At 48.0% G+C, this 12957-nt stretch overlaps 1 protein-coding gene across 23 annotated transcripts in view; it reads right to left on the bottom strand.

Annotated features, from left to right (window-relative positions):
* The window catches only part of LOC144132260 (uncharacterized), a 364547-nt gene that overhangs the window by 108505 nt on the left and 243085 nt on the right, over positions 1-12957 (bottom strand). The gene's annotated exons all lie outside the window — the stretch shown is intronic.

Consider the following 12957-nt stretch of genomic DNA (forward strand, 5'->3'; position numbering starts at 1 on the left):
GTGGACGGCCAGCAGGAGGAAAGCCATCTCCGCTCTGTCTATGCGAGCAGAGGATGGAGAGCTACATGTCACTGGTTCTATCTGCGGATGTGAAAGATGGGTGCTCTTCTGTGCTACTGTTGCCAAGAGAGAAGTAAAACGTGAACCGTGGCGCTAACCTCTACTCAATTACTGCGTAGTGAGGCAAAGCCTGCTGCCTGCCATCCGAGCAGGCACAGTCTGGCGCTCGGCAGTTTGATATACACATCTTACGGCAAACCGCATTCGATATATATACAGTGAGAGATGAGTGTGTTTGGTGAAAACATTTACAAGCAGTTTGATATGGCCAATAATTCGTAATATCCGTAATAACAAGGTTTACGACTAAATTGCTTGAAAATGCTCTACAACACTGATTTTACTAGAAACTACAGTAATCCCTCGTTATAATGAAATCGCTTTACTCGAAATATCACTTTATTAGAAATTTCTTCCGGTCCCCACCCAAATGCAGGCATTTCAAGCCGCATTACTCGAAGCGCACTAAGAGCTTGACCCGTTTAGAGCGAAGTGGCTGCCGAGCGGCGGCAACCCTTTTGTGCATGCGGTGTCAAATTAAAACCACCAACAAATTAGTCTCATGCAGGCACAGAACAGGCTACAACAGTACCAAGCCTACGACCAATGAGCTGCCTAGTAACGGGTACCAAGCGAGGGGCGACTGCCCCCAGCTGATTACAGCAGAGCGAACGGAAGCTGTCAAGTTCCATGGTGCAGAAATTTGCTCGCCACTCGCCATAATCAGTCTGCATTGCAATAAAATAACCCCTGGCTTCATTGCACTTTTGACGGTGCAAATCGACCGATAACTTGCCGAAAACACAAAAAATCCGAGCTCCGCCAGAGGCAACTCAGGCTGTCAACATGGTGAATCGACGCAACCATGGTGTTTCTCTGGTGATTTTCTCGAGCCGGTCATGCTCGATTCATGCCATCTGACTAGACAAATGGTCTAAATGCGTGGTAGGGATATTGAATTGTGCTCCTAGACATTTGTCAACGGCGTGGACCCAAGGCTGCGTGAACACCGGCACTAAAACCGTAGAATTAGTACAGTGTCATCGATAATGGTGCTCTGAAAACCTCTCGTTTTGCAAACTTCATGGCTGCACAGCTCAAGAAAAAATTGCCCAGTAATCATGCAACGTCACCACTGCAAAACCATTCAGTTTCCACGATCGCACTGCATGCCCACAATGAGCAGCTAATCCTTTTTTGAGCACAACAAACACCTCAGACTCTAGCCACGGGATTTGCGGCTCTTCCCAGCGCAACCCCCCCCCCCCCCTTCCCCCTAAAAGGGGTGCCTTCAAGATTCAAAATACCCTGAAGGTTGAATACATGGGTGGCGATCACGGCCTCGTGTAATATTTGGTCAGATTAGAGTAAGAACCCAGTAAGGACTTCAAAACAGCCAAAGCTCACTGCCTTTTTTGCACCTGAATAAAGTTTTGCTTCACTGAAAACATTGCATTATGACTTCCTCACAGTTGTGGCGCAATTAAAGCTCAACTGCTTTAGCTTTTCTCAGGTGGTTGTTTATATTGAATTTTTTCGCCGCCCCGCTGACTTCATTATAACGAGGGGTTATTGTATTTCAGAAGACGATGTGGATGATTTAGGGCCAGTCTGAAAACATCCACAGTTTTCACGAACAACTTTGGGCTATTACGAAGTGTAAATAATAGATCAGTGCCCCATTTTTACCGGGCCTCATGTTAATTCTTTTTTTGGGCAGATGGAAGTAAATCTTGCCCATATGAGGACAAGACGCTAGAGAAACCAGACATACCATTCATTACATCAGTGCAATGTGTAAAACAGCTCCATGAGCAAAAAAAAATGGACAAGAAGCGTAAGCCAATGTGTGAGGAGGTGGCCACATCTCATGCTGAGGTTGCACAGTTTCTTTGTCAGAGTCACTGCTGCTTGAAGCACCAAAAACAACTGCTGCAGATGCAGAAGAAGATTTTTCCGAGTGCACGCAGTCTCTGCGGCTAACGCTGTCCCGCGAGTGCTGTAAACTGGAATCTTTAATTAAAGGGCATTTCAAAAATTGCCGTCTTGCGGGAAAAATACAAACTATGCAAGATACGAAAGCAGAGTGTCTAAACAAGCTAGATTGCATAACAAATACTCGGTGGCCCTGGCAGCAGTGAAATCACGCTTCTAATTTGTCTATTACTACTGACTAATGCAAAGACGATGGTAACGAAAGAGTTCTAAGGGAAGGTAAGGGTAAATATTGTGTAATTCTTCTAATAGCACACCCGCTTTAAATGAATTCAACAGCATAACTTCATGATGTAACAGCTTACTGAATTCTGTCATTAACATACTGTAAAAACCCACGTAAAATAAAAGGTGTAATTTGGGGATAGCGAAAAAGGAAAAGAAAGTTGGTAAAGTTTTCACCGGCATATACAGTCAACGACCAAAAATTTGCACGCCCGATTTTTCGGACGTGCTTTATTGTTCGGACTTTTTCGCGGCCCCGCAACATGGCCCACAGAGCCAATTATAAGAGTGCCTGAAATTTCAGATGCACCGGAACTGACTGCTTGATTTTTCGGACCTCATTCGCAATCGCCACCAATATCCAAGCAGCCATACACTGTAGTTACTCGCGTAATGAACCCACTTTTTTTCCAGAAAAGTTGACATCAGTTTGGGGGGAGGGTTCATTACGAGGGCAAAAAAAATTGGCGGTGGTTTAGCTCTGGTTAAACCTGGAGTTATGCGATAGCTACAGCTGTCCGAGTGGAACTTGGTCACGTGACCAACCACGTGTTTTCACCGTTCCATCGACGCCGCCTTGACGCCTACCCAGCGAGACCAGCTTGTCACCGTTCTGCACAGTTTCCAAGCTTCGTTTGACTGCCAGCGACCTTCCTTGGGCCGCACCACCACCATTACCCACTGTATTGACCCTGGAACCCATGCCCCTTTGCACCACCGTCCGTACCGCGTGTCAGCCGCTGAGCGCCACCTCATTGACGACCGGGTGACCGACATGCTCAAGCGCCACGTGAAACAGCCATCGCAAAGCCCGTGGGCATCGCCAGTGGTCCTTGTCAAGAAAAAAGCCGGTTCCATCCGGTTCTGCGTGGACTACCGTCGTCTAAACAAGATTACACGCAAGGAAGTTTACCCTCTCCCCCGTATCGACGATGCCTTCGATTGCCTGCAGGGCGCTGAGTTCTTTTCTTCATTGGACTTGCGTTCCGGTTACTGGTAGGTGCCGATGGCGGAGGTCGATCGCCCAAAAACTGCATTCATCACGCCCTTTGGCTTCTGCAATGCACACACCACATTCGAGCACATGACGGACAACATACTCAGGGCTTGAATGGCACACATGCCTTTGTTACCTAGACGACATTGTGATCTTTTCCCCGACTTCTCGTCCCACCTCCAGCGTCTTGAGACTGTTCTTCGATGCCTGGCCGACGCTGACCTCCAACTCAATTTGAAAAAGTGCCGCTTCAGAGCTCAGCAGCTCACTATTCTCGGATATGTCGTGTCGAAGGATGGTGTTCTCCCGAACCCAGCCAAGTTACGAGCTGAGGCCGAATTTCCAAAACCCACTTCTGTAAAAGACCTCCGCAGCTTCGTCGGCCTCTGCTCCTACTTCCGGCGCTTTGTCCGCAATTTCGCCACTATCATCGACCCCCTGACCAAGCTCCTTTCAAGCCGCGACCTTTCGGTAACCTATCATTCCGGCCGCTAACATGCCGATGCTGATGCCCTGTCACGTTCCCCTGTACCGTCTGAGGCAGTGCCTTGCATATTCGCCCTGCCTTCTATGACGTTTGAGTCCACTGATATGGCTTCCGAGCAGCGCAAAGACCCATGGATCACTTCCCTCTAAGATGTCTTATCTGGTCAATCATCTCGACCTCGTTCCCGTGCCCTCCGTCAACAGTCCCACCATTTCGCCATTCGAGAAGAGCTTCTTTACCGCCGCAACTACCTCCCGGATGGTCGCAAGTGGCTTCTCGTCATTCCGACACATCTGCGCTCCTTCATTTGCTCTTCCTACCACGATGATCCAGTGTGCCCATGCCAGATTCTTGAAGACCTTCACCCGTCTGCGACAGCGGTACTACTGGCGTGGGATGCCCGTTACGTCCGCCAGTTTGTTCAGTCCTGCACCGCATGTCAGCAACGAAAACATCCACCCGCCGACCCGCCGCTCCTATGCAGCCGCTGCCTTGCCCAGCGCAGCCCTTCGAGCGTGTTGGTATCGACCTCTACGGCCCTCTTACACCACCTTACACGCTACGCTGAAACGTCGCCTTTACCATCTGCTACAGCCCACGACATTGCATCCTTCATTCTCCATCGCATCATTCTTCGCCATGGTGCGCCCAAAGAGCTGCTCAGTGATAGAGGTCCAGCCTTCCTCTCCAAAGTTGTAGAAGCACTCCTTCAGGAATGCAACATCGTTCACCGCACCAGCTCCGCCTACCATCTCCAGGCAAATGGCATGGTTGAGTTTTAACCACACCCTCGGCGACATTTTGGCCATGTATGTTGCTTCCGACCATGGTAACTGGGACCGCGTTCTCCCTTTTGTCACATACGCTTATAACTCCGCTGCTCAAGCCACCACCGGATTCTCTCCGTACTTTCTTCTGTACGGCCGTGAGCCCTCTTACACAATGGACGCCACTCTACCTTACCGTCCTGATGCTTCCGAATTTACAACTCTTTCTCAAGCCGCAACTTATACCGAAGAATGCCGACAGCTTGCCCGGTCCTTCACTTCTCACGCCCAGCAGCAGGCAAAAAAGCACCCGTGATCCCCCTGCACTTCCCCCCACTTACCTTCTTGACTCTTTGATCTGGCTCCGGGTACCCTCCTCAGGTCCTGGCCTTTCCACCAAACTTGTTAGCAAGTACCAGGGACCCTACCGTAATCTTCAGCAGACATCCCCCGTCAATTAACTCATCGAACCCCTTACGCCATATCCTGATCATCGTCGCCGAGACCGCGCCATTGTGCACACGACCCGCCTCAAACCATACTGCTACCCCGTCGTCGCCACATCGCCCTAGGCCGCCAGGATGGCGCCCATTTGCCCGGGGGGAATTGTAAGACTGGCCTTCGGCTTTGGAATCTTCGGAGGCTGGCGCTTAACAAAGAAGACAACGAAAAGCGCCGAACGCTCCGAAGCTCAAGCACCGAACGCTCCGAAGCTCGAGCGCCGAACACTCCGAAGCTCGAGTGCCGAACGCTCCGTCCCTCGTGCGTGCTCTGGACTGACGGCTGCGGCTGGTCTGTGCCTGGACTGTACTGCTGGTGGTTCGCGACGCTGTGCTTTGCAAGACGTTCCTTTTTACACAGTGCTTTCTTGTCTCCAACCGATGCTAACGAAATCAGAAATTGTATCCAAGCTTTGTGTAATAGCAAGTCACCTAACATTGATGACCTCAAAATTTCACCAGTAAAACATGTAGCTGATGTAATTACCTAACATTGGTGACCTCAAAATTTCACCAGTAAAACATGTAGCTGATGTAATTACGTTAGAACTTATATTTAACAGCTGTGCTGAACACGCAGTGTTCCCTAAGCGAATGCAGTTTGCCACAGTCGCAGCATAGTCCTTCAATGCTTATTCTGGTCATGCAACTCTGGCCAGAGTTTTATATATGGACAGTGTGCGTCGCTAGTGGCGCCGCTGTCGGAGAGGGACTGCGTGAGCCCTGGCAGTTTTCCAGCCGCACGTTCGTTTGGTATTTGTGCTTTCTGGCGTGGATGCTACTTTACTGGTTATCACCTCAGAGCTTGGCTGCAACATCGAGACGTGTGATCGACAGCGGCCACTAGTAAACCTTGCTAGCAACTGTTTCCTGATCAACAACGACCTTACTTTCTCGAAGTGCTTTTTGTCAAGCAGTAATTTTTGTATGTGGGTCCAGCCGGCGCAATCATTTTCACTGCAACTAGCCTGCAATGTCCCTCTGGAAGACCTGCGGTAGCGGTCTGTAACATACCATATTTACCCGATCGTAAGTCAACCCCCCCCCCCCCCCCCTCACATCACATTTGTGAAAAAAAAAAAAAACAACTTGCGCTGTCGTTTACACTTGGCCTTTAATAATACAATGCAATAGCACTATCCTGTGGCCTCTGCTTATCGCCAGCCGCACGCGGGAGCACCCGTGGGCACATTCCAAACAAAAATGTATCAGTCATTGGACTACTCGTCCACACTAGCGCTGCTGTCGCGGTCGCTGCTGCAGTCCCATAGCTCGTTGTTCTAACATCGTCGTGCAGCGAAATCCCGCACTTCGCAAACAGTCACATCACGACATCACGTAGAAAAGCTGAAAATTTTGCCTCGCTGCACATGCCACACCTGTTGTGAAGGTCGTACTTGCCAGCCGGAGCGCAGTTCGTTTATTTGGCGAAAGAATGCCAGCCATCTTCAATGTAGCCGTGAACGAGTGCCGTTCGCTTACCGGACCCGGAGCACAAATGACGAAGCACTGCATTTAGGGCGGACACAGCTCTTTGAGACGAAAAAATCACAAAAAAATTGATTTTTTGGAACTTACTTTTTCGAAATCTATAGCTAATAATCTCTAAATTAACCAGGTTTCCAGTCCTGTGGTTGAGTATTTTGAGCGCACGATGAATTTATAACATCCCTGTGAGCTGAATTCTACGCAAAAACAATGCTTTTTGTCGCGGCGCGTAGCTCTTTTTCCATGCGCGCGATCGCAGCCATCTTGGTCTCGTTGGAAAGAGCGGCTGTTTTTTTTTTTTCAATTTCCAACCACAAACGGCTCTGACCGTTCGCTGGTGACGTCGAAATCCGCGCACAAAGAAAAGTCCCAACGCGCGGCCCTATTCGTCAAGCTAGTGCACGTGACCAAAAAGCGCGCTGTTATTGGCTGCGTGAGGCTCCCGTCGGCTTCTCTACTCCGCAGGCAACACAACAACGCGTCTCTTCGTTCTTTGTGACAAGTGTGCAACGATGTCCGATCCAACAGGAAAGTTCGTCATGAGGCACAAGTTCGGCAGAAGAAAGAAGCGATCCCATTATAACTTCCAGAAGCGTGCCATTCCTTTGGAGGGCATCGAGAACAGTCCGCCGCCACCAGCAAGCGATGCCGAAGCCGCAGACAGTGCTGAAGTAGGCCTAGCCAGCTCGTTGACGAGTTGAAGTGCTGCGGACAGCGGCCACATTCGGCAAAAGCTGGATTTTCTCCCTCGCGCTGACGACGATGTGGTCATGCCAGTTGACATCGAGCTGGGCTTCGTTATTGTCAACTTGAACTCCGTGAAAGCGATGATGTCGTGCGTAAAGTGCTAAGTGTGCGGCGGTAGCGTCACTTGTAGGCAGAGGCGAACGAGAATATGGCCTCGCCATAAAGATTGTTATCAGGTGCGCTTGCTGCGGTGATGTTGCATCGGCGTAGAGTTCGCCCCGCGTGAGCGGCAACCAGAAGGCCAACCCTTTCGTTGTGAACGTTCTTGCAGCGCGCGCGATACAAGCCACTGGGAATCGGCAAACGGCGCTAAACGATGTTTTTGGCGCGATGAACATTTCACACCACAGCCTTCACACCAAAACATGGCAGAGGTATGTGAAGACGAAGTTGGCACCCACCGCGGTTCTTGCTGCCGAGAAGCAGACGACGCAGTGCGCGCAATCAGTTCAGGAGCTGTATGACGACTTGAAGCGTGGGAATCCCAGAAACATTGCCGTGTCACACGATGGTTGGCTATAGTCAGACTGACTACATTCCTGGTGGCTTTTAGCTACATAGGATGCAATATATGGCACTATTTTTTCTGCATTTTTGATTAAAAGTGGGTTTATTTCTTTTTTCTGAAAACACATTTTTGACTTCTTGCTCATTTGCGGAAGCAATATCTCGGCCTTCAAGGCAGGTGGAACCATAATTTTTGTTGTGGAATGTAGCTAAGAGTGCAGAGCACACTGTTAGGAGCAGATTTTGGAATTTGGGTTTCAAAATTTAGCAGTTCTGCTCTATATCAGACAAAAGGGTACCCACGTTTTGAACAGTGAACTTTGGATTGCTCTAGCATCGCTAATATTTGTTACATCAAAAAAGTACTCCTAACACTGTATTTCCTATGCTTTCAAGTACCTAGCCATACGTTATCAATTTCTGTAGTGCGGTTATATTTTCATCGTTTCTGCAAATTATGAACCATTAATTTCATATATCTTCTTAAGTAATAGACCTATTGAAAAACAAATTAGATATTTGAAATAAGTGCAAGAAACTGAATAAGACTTGCAAATTTAATCAAATTTGGCCAGAAAATAAAAAAAAAATAGCTTTAAGAGCCACGTCGGGGGGATGCGGGGCTAAACTACAGACTTTTGGAAAAAAAATTGTTTTTAAGTTTGAGTCATTTTGGATTTCTGGTTTAATGAAGAATATTCTCACCAAAGGTGGTTGTTATCTGAGCAGTTGAAAAGAAAATCATTTCTTTTCACAAGGCAGTGGTACGCCGTCGAAGGTGTCTATGAACGCTCTTCTCAAGACGCGGCCGCACATTGCGGGCAAAAAACCGAACGCAAAGTGAATGCCCACGTTAGAAAGTTTGTTTTTTGGGCTTTTTAGTGACGGAAAACCTGTCGAGAATACGTAAGGCCACTAACAAAAACTAAACAAAGGAAAGGATATTTTTGACCGCGGCGACTGCACAGTGGCTGGAAAACCGAAAAAGGAGCTCGAATTGGCAGAAATATACCACGTGACCATCCAATGCCATGCGGAGTCGCTCCCGCTTTGGTTGTGTTCGTCGCTTGTTATTTGTTACCTTTTCTTCCTTCTGTGAGTTTACTGCGATCAGCAAATGAAGAAGCCAGCAACACAGGCTTCAGGAAGCGAAAATGCACCAGGAAGGAGAGACCCAGAACTGAGCGTCTGCTTGTGCGTTCGTGAGGCCCAAGCGACACGAACCCTTCAAGCTCCGATGATGGGTTGTCACTCAAAGACTGACTGCAGCTGCATTGGCTGTACTAGAATTTAGTGAGGGTGCATCAAGAGAGTGACAAGCTGAAACATGTGGAGTCCAGGCGATGAAGCATGTGCCATCAAAGTACTTCACGAGTGAAGGCAAGGGACCGCTCTAAAGCAGAAAGAGAAGAAGGCTTCAAGTAATTGCCACTGAGCACTTTTAGGGAAAACAAAACCATCAGGAAAACTATCATTTCCAAACTGCACCGCAAAGGCTGCTTTCAAGGTGATTTCTTGACTGAAATTTTCTCAGGAACAAGATAAGGTACTTTTTAGGTCACTAAATATTTTCTAAAACAAAATATTTTGAGATGTCTGACACATAATGACAACAAAAAATTGAACTTTGTTTTTAGAGTGATGACATTTTTGCAGAAATGCTATGAAGAAACATGCTACTGGCCTTATCCTGCACTATGAACCATTTAAAATATATATAATCAAAAACAATTAGTATATCTCCATTATTTTTGAAATGATAGTTTTCCTAAGCTGACAAACCTAGCATCCCCCTTAAGGGTGGACACTACCCTAATGAGTGAAATTTTGAACCGCTTGCTTGATTTAACTGAAACTTAACAGGGCTGGTTTATACTACTGCTGCGGCCACCTGTGCCAAATTTCATTACTCTGGAATAAGTATGAAGCAAGTTATGCAACCTCTATGACAAGGATGACTATGCTTGCTTAGGAAAACTATCGTTTAGAAAATAGGTGTAATCTTCCAAATTTTTTCCGTTATGTGAATTTAGGAATGAGCAGAGCACACAACTGTGGAATTACTTTGCTTAATTTTGCTATATTTCAAAAGAATGCTGCCTTATAAAAAATGGCATTCATTTTTCGTCTCCGCCACTTCTTTCAAACTAGGTTTTTTGGCATAAAAAAAGGAAAAAAATAGGCAAATTGAGCACAGAGTTGTGTTCCTCACAAAATTTCGCTGCAGAAAGTCTGCTACAATATTAATATTATCAAGTAATACTAGAATGATAGTTTTCCTAACCTGGCAGTATACGGAAAAAACGGGAAATGAGAAAAATGGAATCAAAGATTGAAAATCACCCCACTGTATTTCCAAACCTCTAATTTTCAGGAAAACCCTCCAGTAGCGTATGTAGGTCCCTCTTCTTTAACTCTATGCTGCTCAGCAGCAGTGGCTTCAAGTTTGCGCTTTTTTCTGGCCACCTTAGAGCTCTGAAGTGCTCTTGCTCGTGCCCACACGACGCACAATTTGGTGTTCTCCTCGATGACCTTGGTAGTGTGTGTGCCACAGGTAATGTCCAACTTGTTTAAGACTCTTTTCAGTCCCATCGGTCCTTCATTAATGTTTAGAACAGCTAGTGCTGCAGCTGTCTCGATAGTTCTGAGAGATGCAAACTCTGTCTCTGGACACCGCTTCCACACCAACGAGTTGAACGACTAGTTGGCATTCTGAGTCTGCATGCACGAGCAGCGCGCAAGTAGGTCTGCTTTGGCCAGCCTGTTATACAGGGGCAAAAGCGCCTTAGCGATGTCCCTGCTGAATGCTGGGCAATGCGTGCGAGCCACTGACGCTTGGTGCCTGTTGTAATGGCACCAGGAGTCCTCGCCATGTGGGCAGGCAAAATGCAGTGGCTTATCCTCAGTAGAGTAAGGTTGAAAAAGGGTGGCCTTATATAACCCCTTTCTGCATCTTTTTCACGTCGGGAGCATTTTCTTTCAATGCAGAAGCATAGTATGCCGTCAGTTTCTTGGAGGTGACCTTTGTGAGTTTTCCTTTGGCTCCCAGGCCCCTCTTCTCCTTCTTGAGCTTTACAATTCCAGCAAACACACGTTTGGCGACATGATTTACACAGTCTTCTTTGATTATTTCGTTATCATAGAGACCAAGCTTGGACACATGCAAAAAAAGCCTTACTGTCTCCATCAGTCAGCACTGTTGTATATTGCATGTTGTGCAGCACTTTGGACCTGCTGAATACAATGCCAGCAGACTCCACCTCCATGGCATTTGAAGAGCCAGAGAAGTTTTTCTGACAGAGTTCCTTGTGTGCCTCGGCCCATCCTTCATGACTCGCATCACCAGGCTTGGGTCCCAAGCTGCACGCATGGCAGTAGTTACTCTGGACAGAAAAGTCGAGCACGAGGCCAGAGTCCACTTCAATCGCAGCACCAAGCCCAAAGTGGGAAGTGTGGCCTCGTTTGTGCCAGGTTCCGTCGTAGCTGACACAAACATCGAGCAACTCATCGTCTTGGGCTGCCTTTTTTTTTCCTAACGGGCTGCGCGGCATCGTGCATGGTGTCGCGCGCAGCGTCCATCGCGGCGCCGTGTGTCTTTTCTCCTAGCAGCTAGCTGGTAGGTCCTCAGAAGCATTGGGTGGCGGACTATTCATGCTCGTGAACAAACTCTTCAACTTCATGAAGTTAATTCTGCAGTTCCAGGCAGCCAGTGTGAGACGCACGGGCAGCTCCGGCTGACGGCTCGATCCCACGGTGGGAGAATGCGGGACTCGGACGATGTTTCCGCACCCACTGCACAAAACAACAAACTGAAGGTTCGCGCCTGCACCACTTTCTGTTAAATCAAGCGACTGCTCGCTGCACATGGAACACAACAGCGCGCCGATCATTGTTCTTACCGCTGCTACATCGACAAAACGGTACCCAGTCGGCACTTGGGGCCCACCGCTGACGTTGGGCGTCGCAAGTTCAGTTGAGCTGTCGCGGTCGTCGCTTTCTTGAAGGAGCGCGGCCTTCCTTTCAAATGCAGTCAGCACATCCTCTTAATCGGGGCTTGAGTAAAATGCTTCGGTCCCCGATGATGGAACGAAGATAGGCGATGGAAGTGAGATAGGCGATGGAAGTGAGATAGGCGATATCGGTCGTTCCGGCGCTCTCGGTCGGCATTTGCTGGCTCGGCTTCTCGCTTTCGTGAAGCGGCTTCGTTTACCGAAGCTGTTCCGGGACGCGAACTTCGTAGCTGGCATTCTTCCAACAAAAATATATGTTTGAGGAAACCAGAGGAGCAGAGAGACTAGATTCAGCGCGGGATGCGATCAAGCGTGGTCCGACAAAGAGAGACCTCGCATAGCGCGAAACGACATTTAAAGCGTCACGTGCTGCGTTTGCGCCAATCAGAGCTCAAGTTTCGGTTTGCTAGCCAATCAGGGCTTCCTGTTTTCAGATTTTTGCGTTAACTTTATTTAACTTTACTGACGTTTTGCTCTAGCCTCGACGGAAGCGCGTGCGCTCGCTGGAAAGAGGAAGAAACGACGCTTCTCCCAAGGGTACTCGCTGCTTGCTAGGCCTAATAGATGCTCCGCACGCGCAATTTGAAAATGGCGATTGCAGGCCATTTTCCTTGACCCGGGACGACGTGCGGCCGCTGCCGACTGTATCATATCAGATGAAAACGCAAGCTATCTCTGTACGCTCCCTTACCCTCCTCCCTCCGTTTGCAGTAACCCCTTTCCACCTTCGGCTATAAATATTAGCACTGAATAAACAAGTATGTTCTTTGTTCTCAAGACACCCTGGCTGTTCATCCATGATCCATGATGGATGGATGGATGGACGGACAGACGGACGGACGGATGGACGGATAAGGCTGAACCCTTTAAATCGGGTAGTGGCGGGTTGGCCCCACAGGAAGCGCCACCTTGCGGAAGGCACAGCCAACATATGAAGCTATCCCTTAGTGTTAGAGAAGTTTCATGACCATAAGGGCATTGAGAGACCATATTCACGGTTATTCGTAAAGACAGACAAAAACAATCTGTCAAACTATCATACAATATCTGTTCTATTTTTTTCAAAGTGCTTTAAAAAGATGTTGCTCCAACAGGTATCTAGTTTTTGTGACAAATGCAGTCGAGCCCACATATAATGGTCCCATTTAAGACGAACTTTCGCTTATAACGAACG

Source organism: Amblyomma americanum, chromosome 5 (assembly GCF_052857255.1).
Source record: "Amblyomma americanum isolate KBUSLIRL-KWMA chromosome 5, ASM5285725v1, whole genome shotgun sequence".
NCBI classification, from domain to species: Eukaryota; Metazoa; Arthropoda; class Arachnida; order Ixodida; family Ixodidae; genus Amblyomma; species Amblyomma americanum.